Here is a 12,550-nt window from a genome sequence, read left to right on the forward strand (position 1 = left end):
GATTATGTGCGAGCAAGAACGCACAGAAAAGTTGTTTTCACATTGAGTGCATCATAATATATTCCTTAAATAATAATTATATATTTATGTGCGTAGGAGATGTTTTGCTAATAAATTGGTAAACTTTTAATCTGAGAATATAAGAGTATCTACTTAATCCCTCAAGCCTCTGTGGCGTATTCTGCCAGAATGTTCGAGTATTTTAGCTTTTCAAAAATATGAAAACTAAACACTGTTTTTGCAACTCGCTTTAAAATTTTATTATTAGAAATAAATTTATCAGTATATATATTTTGAATGCAAACATTAAACAATTTAAAAAGTAAAATTACTGATAATGAAAGAATAAAAAACAGATTTTATAATACAAATAAATTATAAACATTACTGTCACATCACTTTTTGTCGTTTCATATAAAAATATTAATAAAAAAACACGAATTTTAATTATTTTTTTCTCAAATTGTGTTTAGGAAACACCTTGAATCTTTAGTTTCATAGATGCATAATTTTGGCGCCAGTAAAAAGTGATCCACGTGATCAATAATATTCGGAAGATTTGTATTTTTGTGTAGGGCCGTTTTTATGAAAACAAATCTCAAGGGCGAACTATTAAGACTGTTAGTTTTTTTTAAGAAAGACAAACATTCCCGGGTTACGAATGACCTGACAATATTTGAAAATCTCCTACTACCACCACAGTAATAATAATAATAATAATAATAATATAATATCTTTATTGTGACAAATTTTCAAACTATAACTATAGAAACACATGAAAGACTGTTTTGTGTACATTGGTTTATAAATTAGATGAGTATATAATTTTTTCAACGGAAAGTAATATATAAACAGTAGGTAAAATAAATGTAAATAAAAGAAATGTTAATGTAGTTATGTGTTAAGGTTTATCATAGCCCGCCTCACTAGGCTTAGCCTGTGTTGAGGCAGCTATCTACCAAGTTTATTTATAGTACTATAACGTACCTACAATTATATAAAAATACGAACACTCAATAGTTAGGTAGCATCAATATCAATACATCACTTACCAAGTACAGTAAGCGGAAAATGTTGCTTGTGTTGTGATGGAGGACTTAGCCAGTCGAGGAATTGAACACACTACGCCTGGGTGGGACCCAAAAGCGATGTCAACTCGGCCACCGACCGGTGTTATGTGTTAGGTATTATCAGCGTCTTGGTAATTTGGCACCCGCGTAGGGCCCGCCCTGCATACACGAGTTCATTTAAATTATTTAGTGATTGACTTCTATATTTAATATAAAGCTTGGTGTTTTATCTTTCTAACATCGGTTAGATCATATTTCTCACCATGGCAGTTAGGGAGACACAAAGATTTCTATGAGCCCAGATGAATAATCAAATTTTTCACAATATAAAAGTCACAATTAATTCAATGCTACAAATAGAACATCCATTTTAATTAATTACTACCTTTGTATTATTTCATATATGATTCTTATGAAGGGATTGTCATTCAAAGATTCATTATTCCGTAATTGTATTTTTTAGTATCAAATAAATAAATAAATAAACAGTATATTATACAGCGCACCTGAGGTGATTTCTTATGAAAGCGGCAATGTATAAATCAGGCAATCATTATTATAAATAAACAGGGTTTTCCAATAAAAGGTGTTATTTTGATATTCAATCGTAAAAAATCAAAGGTTTTGTTGCTTGTGTGGCACGTAGCGCCGTCTTGTTGAAATTAAACGTTGTCCAAATCAATACCATCCGATTCCGGCCAGAAAAAAATATTAATATAAATCATCTCTCGATAGCGCAATCCATTCACCGTAACTGTTGCTCCAGCCTCATTTTCGAAAAAGTAAGATCCAATGACTCCGCAGGAACATAAACCGCACCAAACAGTCACACGTTGAAGATAGAAAGGCTTTTCAACAATAACTCTTCGGTTTTCCGAGCCCCAGAATTTTGCTTGTTGACGAAGCCACCGAGATGGAAATGGGCCTTATCACTCAAGATGATTTGCATTTGATTCACTCAAGTGAATTTTAATCGTTTGTATGCGTTGTTGAAGCGTATATCGTTCCATTTTTATTAATGGCGTAGTTTCTACCTGTCAAATGTTAAAAATGACAGATTTAAAAGTAACATCTACCGAAATAACGGGCTATTCAAAATAACACTTCTGACATTGGAAAACTCTGTATATGCGACGCTTTCCAGAGCGATCGCTACTCTCAGTTTCTTCCTTTTGATGGACAACAATTCAGAATCGAGAATTGCTTGAAATGGTTTTAGCCCTATTAAGTGACCAGATCTGAATAGCCAGGTAGGTAGTTCGCAACCTTCCTCTTTACCATCTCATTTTCTTCCTTAATACTTTCGGCCTCATAGCAAATCTCAACTGGGTACCTATGTCTCATAGGTTCTGTCCAGTTGGTAGTAATTGGAATTCTTGTGCAGTATTCATGTAAAAAAACATATGAATTCTGAAGTCACACGTCATGATGCATACTATTGATAATCTCAATACAACAACAAAAAAACCGCATAAAACATGTTTTTATTGGAACGATAAAATATTTTACTGCAATAACTCTAACGGTCTTGCATCCAACATCTAAGATTCACACCGCAGATTCAATCAACACTATAAAACGTCTCTCTATGAATGATGTTATGTTTTTATGGGAAATAGCATGGACATAAATAATCAATAAGCCATAGTTAGCCATCATTAAGATGAGGAAATGCCTTTACCAGTTGGCAGTCCACAGATAGTACATACCAGTTAGCGATTCCTACAGATAGATAGATACCGCTGCATCCATATTCGGAAAATAACTATGTGATTTGCCGCTGTGAACAAGCCGTCATCTTATTACCGTTGTAATTAATTATAATCGATACAAAAGGCATCAATGTGAAGAATGATTTCTCTTATATAATTGGTTGATAAATAAGTGCGTTCAGTTTTTTTCTAAATTGATAAAATAATACATTTTTCTTTTTGAAAGGCTTTATCTTTGTTTATTGTTTTTGTGTTAAGTTCGTAGAACTTAATTTATTTTTTGAAAAAACTTAATATAAAACAAATTTAATAATATTATTATTAAGTTCTGCAAATATTTTTTTGGTTTTATTATTGTTCGGCTTTCAAGGCCATTTTCAAAATGTTTAACTTTATGTTGACAGCAAAATTTTAGTTACAGCTACATGCATAAACAACATTTTTTTGTAATAAATAAACTGATATAAAGTTCCCGATAAGTAATTGAAAGTCTAAAGTGCAGTTTATTTAATATTTATGTGCTATCAAACACCAAATAATTGTTGACATACATAAATAAGCAAAGAAAATTTATTATTTTTTTAATGATAAACAAATATTTATAAGAAAAGGTTTCTTATGCATAGCACAAAGGCTAGCACATTATTTTAGCAATAATTAGTCCCCTGAAATATCCATACAAATTAAAAGTATCTCCCCAGGAAAATTAAATGTCGCCGACGGGAATTGAACCCGCACCTTCTGATGTCCGGTCAGGTGCTCTTTTTCTCTCCCTGAGCTAAGTGGGCTTATTTCCAATATGCCAAATAATTCAACATGTACTAGTACTTCAATTAAAAATTACTGCTTATTATATTTTTTCATCTGTAAACAACCAACTTTATTTTTGTATGAAAAGCTTTGTTAGTGATAAATTTCCCACTAGATGGCGTCGAGACATATTATATCTACATTTGTTGGTAAAATATTTTGACTTGTAACATATTGTTATTTTTTAATGATAAACTAATGTTTATAAGACAATGTTTCTTATGAATAGCACAAAAGATAACAAATTATTATAAGCAATAATTAGTCCGCTGAAATATCCATACAAATTGAAAATATCTCCCGAATAAAAATAAGAATTAAGCCCGCTCTTTCTTCCATCCGGTCAGGTGCTCTGGACTATTGAGCTACGTCAGCTTATTTCCAACACGCCGAATAATTCAATATAATATTTTTAACGGCTTATTATATTTTTTCACCTCTAAACAACCAACTTCCCGTCGTTTAGATCATATTTGTAACAATAACAATAAAGAAGACATAATGATTTCTGTGAGACCACGTAAGTTGTTCACAAAACGAATAAATAAGCCTGAAGGGTTAAATGAGATATTCCCAAAAGCGAACAAATTAGCCTGAAGGGTTAAATGAGATATTCCCAAAAGCGAACAAATTAGCCTGAAAGGTTAAATGAGATATTCCCAAAAGCGAACAAATTAGCCTGAAGGGTTAAATGAGATATTCCCAAAAGCGAACAAATTAGCCTGAAGGGTTAAATGAGATATTCCCAAAAGCGAACAAATTAGCCTGCGGGGTTAAATGAATTGTTCCTAAAAGCGAAAAAAATAGCCTGAAAGGTTAAATGAGTTGTTCCCAAAAGCGAAAAAATTAGTCTGAAGGGTTAAATTTGTCGTTTGTCACCATTGCCACCTGTGGAAATTAAAAAGACCCCGTCTCTGATCATTATGGTTACGCTTCGATGCGCACTAAACTATCAATTTCAACTATATCCGCATAGCTTTAATAAATGTGTGATTAAAAAAAAACGGCAGTAGGTATTGGTTTTTCCACTGAAGCATGTAAAATAAAACAAGTTTATAATGAAACAATTCAAAGTTTTGCACTGTGAAATTTTTGATATACATGTATTTTCTGTGGAATGTGGACGAAGCAAGATTGACTACTGTGTACCACGACAGAGTTCTGTGGCAATCAATCCTTTCTGCAACCCCTGCGGAAAAATGACGTTAGTATGTATGTATGTTAGTATATAATAGTAAATGATGTTAGTAAATATACTAGTGGTACCTTTGATAGTTTGAGTTTTTGATCTGCGTTTTGAGCCTTTGAGTTAATAACTGTACAGACTGACAATTGTCGTAAGAAAAAACCATAATACTATAGAACAATCAAAATAATAATTTCGGTTGTCTGTTTATCTGTGTAACTCTGGTTATGACGCTGGATTTGCTTTGAATTTTAGTGTTATTATCGAAATTGGAACTGATTGTATGACGAAATCAGCCAATCCATAAGGTATTTAACCATAATATAATATGTTGGCAGAAAACTATTTTAGTTGTCATTTTATCAGTTGAAACTAAGGTGTCAAGAATTGCACAAATTGAACGCAGTGATTTATCATGGGGTAAACAAACATGTGGGTGCCTACCTACAAACTTAATTTAGTTAATTAAAATTTTCTTCAAATATCTTTAAAAAACGTTGCCGCAAGTGCCAAATCGATCTTGTATTGAAATTTAACGCTCAAATAATTACCCTTTATAAAATCAAAGTCGGTATTGGTTTATCAGGAAATTTATGAATATTTTTGCGAAACAATAAATTTTCTTTTATTTTAAATCTATATTTTCTTTTATAAGTATGGAAAAATATTCAAATAAATAATTATTATGTTAAAAAAACACAAAACAATGTCATGTTTCTGTTGAAAGACAAATATCAAACATCCACGTGCCTATCATAAAAAAAACAGATTACCTTTTTTACGATAGGCACGTGATAAGAATTATTCCATCGTTTTTGGAATCAACATTAAGAATCTACTCCAGTAATTCTCTTTCATTCCATCCGTAGTGTTGCCAGAAATATGTTAAGTATTCTTCAAACTAAGCTTGGCATAATACTAGAAATTTTTTCAACTGAAAATACAATTATTTATTAGGTACAATGTAAAACCAAGGTGATCTCACTTTGTCCTTAAAATTTGTTCTTCTCATTGAAATTTCTTTACATTCTAGTTTGACAGTTCGTTTACAACAAACAAGGTAAAAAATTGTAAGTAACTTGATTTTTTAAATATAATTTCGATCTGAGATTCAAATATTGTTTTAATTTAATTTAAAATCTAAGAAATAACTAATTTGAAACCCGAATTTCAGAAATACAAAAAATCATCCTTTCATTTACTATTGTCTTCCTTGCAAAGCGTTAAATAGTAAAAAAGTTTAAAATAAAATTATTTTCTTAAAACATGATGTCTCATATTAATAAAATTCTATAACATCAAAAAATTGTTTTGCTTTATAAAGAAAAGCGTCCGGTCATTTACTTACGAAAAGGTTTTTTTTTCACATGTTCGATGTTTGAACTATAGTGTTAATTTTAAATCAAAGCTGGTTTCAGACGAAAGAAATCTTCAGCTTGGAGCAATTCGATTATGAATGGTGTTTTTTCAACTGGAAGATTCTTAGGGCCAGTTATTTCACGTGTCTTTAAAAATACATCGTATTTCACATTTAATATTCAAGTTTCAGATAGATAATCCGAGGGCCAGTTCAAATATCTTGCACTTAAAGCATCTAATCTAAGCACAGCAATTAAAAATACTAATTTTGATGGTGTGTCCATAACTCTGCTCTTACATATCTTCAAAATGAACTCTAGAACTAAGATTAGCTTTGAGTTTAAATGTAATTTTACTAAAATTGTACTGATGGTGTAGACAAGAGATAAATTACACCTACCCGTGATAACATACTTCACAGAAAATTATTGAAGTGAAACTTCTTTAGGCGCGTAATGGATTTTCGGGGACGGAGTAAAACCGAGTCAGGATCGACACGAAAATGCGGGTACCCCCACCACCGCTCACCGTTCACTGTCCCTCTCTCACCATATGCGCTTGTTGAGGTGGGGGAGCCGCTCACGAACGTTCTCTCTCTTCTCTTCTTTCCTCTCTCTCAGACACCAGCGAACTGCGCCACGCCAAGCATCAGCTGCTTGGTTAGTATACTGCGTCGTGAGTGTAATACGAGTGAAATACGTAATTGATTGTGGTTCATACGGTAAATTTGAAAATAGAGAGAGAGGAATAAATTAAATTTGAAAATAGAGAGAGAGGAATACTAGAAGTTTCACTTCTGTCTTGCGTAGGCTTGACACACCCACTTTTTATTTTTATTACCTACTTAAAAATTGGAATTATAATATCCCGTGATTTTTCATGGGTCTACGCTGGTAATTTTATAAAAAAATAACGTCAAATCCTCTTGACAGGAACAAAATATCAAGGGTCCAGAAATGTTACAGGTTATTTTTTTGTTAATTTACACATTGGCGCTAATGTCATAATTATACATAAACTTACTTTAAAACGTGAACATTATGAAATAAAGAACAAAGAGCACCCAAATATGATTGCGTATTTCCATTTGGTTAACAAACACGTACTGGTCTGTGAGAAAAGTTATTAAAAAATCACGTCCCAAAACTGAATAATTGAATTTTAAAAAATACACATACTCACCTTTTTTTAATTTTACCATGAGAAAGATCATATTATATCATATCACAAGTCTGCGCTAGTACTTTAAAAAATTTGGGATTTTTCTGTAAAACTGAATTTAAATATAATGTAACATAAAGTTGAAATTCCATAAGTAGAACTGGGAGGGTAATTTATCTTGTTTATCAGTAAGTTAAGAAGAGAAATGTCATCTCTGGGGGAGGACCGTTATTCTGGTACTGTCAGATAGCTGCTAACTTTTTGTCCTGAAATTCAAGTTTTGCCTTCTGTAATTTTGCATGCTGGATTTTCCGTGTGAGATTTGAAACTTGAAAACTTATTCAACTCCCGTTGGAAAAAAAACTGGAATTTGAACAACATTACAAACTTTAGTACAATAGTCAGGTAAGTAGTGTAAAATGAATGAAGGGTTGTTTATATTATTCAGTTGTAAATATTAACATTTTATTGAGATATTCAGTGAATTTATTGAGTGGCATAATCTTTCATCTTTTATGAGTAACGGTTTTTTAATAGAGGCGGAAGGGTAGATTTTGTTCTTCATTTTTCATTTTATATCATTATTCTTCATTTAGGAAAAAAATACAGAACATGACAATACAAAACCTAATTTAACTTTAAAATATTCATTAACTTGCACAGTTTTCTTTAATTGGGAGTTTACATTTAAAACACAAAAAAAAAATCCTCCAGAATCCTGAGTGCACTGCTTGACTCTACATCTATAAGGAAGTCATTTTACAAAAATATTAATAGTTTCCTCGGGAGATATTTTCAATTTATATGGATATTTCAGGCAACTAATTATTTCTCATAATATTTTTTTAATCAAAAGCAAATTACCTCAAGTAAGTAGGATGTATTCATATTGTAAGCTACATAGATCTCGTATTATAAGCTACGCAGTAATACGCATATTACCCAGTCTCAGTGAGGAATATTACAATACAAACAAACGTACATATGCACTGACCCAACAAACAAAACTGTATTGACTTCAATTAAACCGCAGTATTGACTAAACTTCGCAACTTGACAGAAATTTATCAAAACTTTGCCGTTGAAAAGAACCTTCACAGAACTTGAAAATCTACTTTTAAATTTGATGAATTGTTCAAATCCCGTGAAATAACTCAGGTGAAAAATCACCGTTACTCAAATATCTTTATGTTTAGTAACAACGCGCGTCTGAATAGCCAGTCATTGTTAAATAGAAAATCAATAAAAGAGTCAGCAATACCGATTTGAAAGAAAAATTATGTCGCCAAATTTCATAAGACCTTTCAACTCATAGGCATCAAATAGGCTAATGGAATTGGCTTTCTTCAAGTAGGAAATTTTGTATTTTATAATATTAAATCAATTATTTTATGTCGTTTAGTTTATAGCCATTTTAACCAGTGGTGGTTCGTGGCTTTTAAGTGTGATAGAGTGCTAAGTTCGAAAATATTATAAATTATTGATGATGTTTAATACAAAATTATTTTTTATTTATTTTCGAAAATTCGGTCTTTTGTATGAAGATTTTCAGGAAATTTCAGTCCGGCAGTGCACTGCACCGATTTCTTGAAAATCTTCGTAGAAAAAAGCGATTTTTTGGCTACAACGACATCAATAATGCTATTTTTTTAATTATGAAAATCAAAACACACCCAAAAGTCACGAACCACCACTAATTTTAACCATATCTAGATTAAGTCTAGTTTTCTACTATCCCGACCTTACGCGCGCGTAATATTTACACGGCGATTGAGTAAAGGAGCATAAGTGAATGAGTAGAATAAATACATCGCTCTCAGATGATGTAGGTATCGATTCCCTATTGATTTAATAAATAAAATTTTATTTTATTGATAGGTGATTTTCGTTAATTCAAAATGTATTAATTAAAAATAATAATAGCATATACTCGCAGCACATTTCGAAATGGTAGATTCTTTCAATGTCTCCCTGGTGAAAGGCCATTATTCGGATAAAAAGATTGCTTTAAATGGCTTTAGCTGGATTTAATCTGACTAGCCAAGTACTTCTTCATCATCTGCTTCCCCTGCCCACTGCCTTCAACCTCACAACATACCCCAATTGGGGAAGACTAACCGGTTCCAGACGGTTGGGATCAGTTGGAACACTTGTGCCGTACACACATAATCTCTGCCTTAACCGTTTCCAGGCGATCGGGAGCAGTTGAAACCCTTGTGCCGTACACACATAAAATAGTCTTGTTGTGAACCTATAATAATATTTTTATTTTATTTGTTTCAGATGGTGTAAAAAAGCGCTTCATTTGCAAATTGGAAAAAAAAATAATGAACATCAAAATATCTACTAAAAATTGGTTTATGCGTGAAGTGAAATTATTGGTTGTTGAATTTGCGATGAAGAAATAGTGCTTTTGTAAATAATTAATAAATATGTGCATCTTTGCTTGAGTGAATCGTCTAATAATCAGGTATAAATAATTTATTGTTTGTGGTTGGTGAGTTAAATTGATTGATGATGATGACATACTAGAACATGTCTGAGTGAAGCAAGATGTGAGTGAACAGCTATAAGATACGAATATAATTATATCTGTAGCGTATAATAATAAGTGACTGTGCTAAGTTTGTCTCAGGGACGACACCCGAATCTTGGAATTGGTCCAGTTTTGATCACCCCACACGAATGTTTTGGTAAGATATTAAATATAATTTTTATATAACGCACGAATAACTCGAAATAAAAAATACACGACAACTTTGATCTAGATAAAGTTTAATTTTAGTACTGGCGCCAAATTAATATAGACTGCTCTTTTTGATAACGCTTTGGAAGTCTGTCACCGATTTATAACTGAGAGCTTGCAACTTTGAGATATACAATTTTATTTACATTCTTGTCAATAACAACTTTTGAATAAAGTCACACTGTGTTCCAACTTCGTCAATTTGTCAAGCTGTTATTAGAATTGATTTTAATTAATAGTTCTTAGTAATAATTCAAGAGATAATTTATTGAATTGCATTTGAGTGATATTTTAATTAAAATTTAATGATACTGTTTAACATATTTGGAACATAAAACGAAGTATATTTTTCTGTTCTAATTTAAGCGTAAAATTAATAATATGTGAATCTTTTCTTTAATTGTTCTTTTTTTATGTTATACATCATAAGAGCAATCCAATTTTATAGTGTAATTACAGAGGAACCATATTACTAACCAGTTAGGCAGCGTTGTGAAGCGCGTTAAGGTAGGGGCTGTAGGAAGGTATTTATTAATGTAAGTCTTACATTATGCACATTCTACATACGAGACCAAGAAACAATCCGTTCTCACGAAAACCGGTCAGTTCGATTCCTCGGCTGGCTAAGTCCTCCATCACAGCATAAGAAACAGTTTCCGCTCACTTTGGTGGTAATAAAAATTTTTCAAATAATGTCAGGTTATTTTTTACCCGGGAATTTAGTCTTTCTTTATAAAATAAATAAATAAAATAAAGCAAACATCAACTGGGAAAGTGTGTAACACGCGTGTCTAGCGGGAATCTGAAACGCAGTCCTAATGCACTAACATACCGATATTTAATATTTCAGTCGATTTCATGACAATGTATGGATTATTAATTTTTTAGTCGATTTCATGACAATGTATTGATTATTAATTTTTCAGTCGATTTCATGACAATGAAATTTATGATGATTTATTTATGATGAAATTTATGATGATTTACAATGAAATTTATTTATTAATGATTTTTAAACTTAAATTAATATCTCAATTTAGTCGGCTCTCCAAGGACTATTAAAATTTTAATTGGCGAATATAAATCAGATTTCTGAATTCGGTAGGCGGGTATGGGGTACCGCTAATCGCCGCCTTGGAAACCATCGATTAAGCATCGATTAACCAAAACTTCTATAATTAATAATAGTGATGACGAATATAAAATATGTCGCTTCTTCTTCTGTAATTCTTTAAAGGATTAGATTTTATGGGGCAAGATGAGTGAATGTATCAAGTATGTTTTACTCTAACAGCTTAACCTATTTATCCCTCCATCACATTTGCTTATTCTGTTAAAGAGGGTTCTACCTACTCCTATTAGTCTCAAAGTGGTGTTTACTTTACATAAACAACTCAACTCATGACTTCATAACGTATTTTATAAGACGAACACTTCAAATATGTTAAATATTTATAAACGCTTTTAGTTATTTTGCCGGAAGTACTTCAGCCAGGAGCTGAAGTACTTCCGGGAAAATACACTTATTCTAAATACTTTGATAGTATTTTTTTTTTTTTTTGATCTGAGAATGGGAATAATGTTGGAATTTTACTGACCGGTATACACGGCAACCTTCAAGCCAATATTGGAATTAAAATTAAATTTGCTTGTTTTTTCATATTTTAAAGTCTTTCTTTATATTGTCTCTTCTTGTCTCGTATTTCCTCTTCTTTCCACTTTTGGTGTCTCTTTTTCGGCAATTTTTTTTTTGCCTTTTCTATCTTTTTTTGTCTGGTCTTGTGTCTTTTTGGCTCTTGTTTCCTCTTCGTGTCTCATTTTTGCTCGTCTTGGCTCTTCTTGGCTCTTTTTGCCTCTTTATGTATCTTTTCTCTTGGCTCTTCTAGGTTTTTCTTGCATCTTCTTGCAGAGCTTTGGATGTTCTTCTTTTTTCATTGATAATTTCAGTCTTATGGCATCTGTTTGCTTCTTCTTGCTTATAATATCTTTTTGTTGCTTCTTCTTGGTTCTTACGGCCTTATCTTCCTTTGTGTTTCTTCTTGATTCTTTTTGACTCTTCTTAGCTCTGTTAGTCTCTGCTTGAAACTTTTTGCAGAGTTTTGGATATTCTTCATTCTTCATTCATAATTTAAGTCTCCTAGCATCTGCTTGCGTCTTCTTGCTTCCAATAGTCTTTTATTGCTTTTTTCTTGGTTTTCACGGCTTCATCTTCCTTTTGTTTCTTCTTGACTCTTCTTGGCTCTTCTAATCTCTGCTTCAATCTTTTTACTTTTTTTGAAATTTTTCCAGTGTGAATGTACGTTAATGAAATTTAAGTATATATATTTAAGAAAGAAAATTCTCATCAAAAGGTGCCTACGAATTTAATTTTTTTACTATTTATTAATTTTTTTTATTAATTTCCTCAGTGTCTTTGTTAGATTCGTGGATGCCGTATAGAGGGTCTTTTTGAAAGAAGTGAATCTTGGTCTTGAAGAGACGCATATTATTGGAGGGAGGAAATACG

General features: G+C 31.8%; 1 protein-coding gene across 1 annotated transcript in view; it reads left to right on the top strand.

Annotated features, from left to right (window-relative positions):
- Positions 1-12,550, top strand: part of LOC149411427 (octopamine receptor beta-2R-like) — a 746,470-nt gene that overhangs the window by 157,411 nt on the left and 576,509 nt on the right. The window contains exon 2 of the mRNA XM_089646862.1: positions 9,582-9,991. The gene's annotated coding sequence lies outside the window, so the exon portion shown is untranslated. The remainder of the gene's footprint in view (positions 1-9,581; positions 9,992-12,550) is intronic.

The sequence above is a fragment of the Hesperophylax consimilis genome, chromosome 25, assembly GCF_061612785.1.
Source record: "Hesperophylax consimilis isolate HC1 chromosome 25, BYU_Hcon_1.0, whole genome shotgun sequence".
Classification (NCBI taxonomy): domain Eukaryota; kingdom Metazoa; phylum Arthropoda; class Insecta; order Trichoptera; family Limnephilidae; genus Hesperophylax; species Hesperophylax consimilis.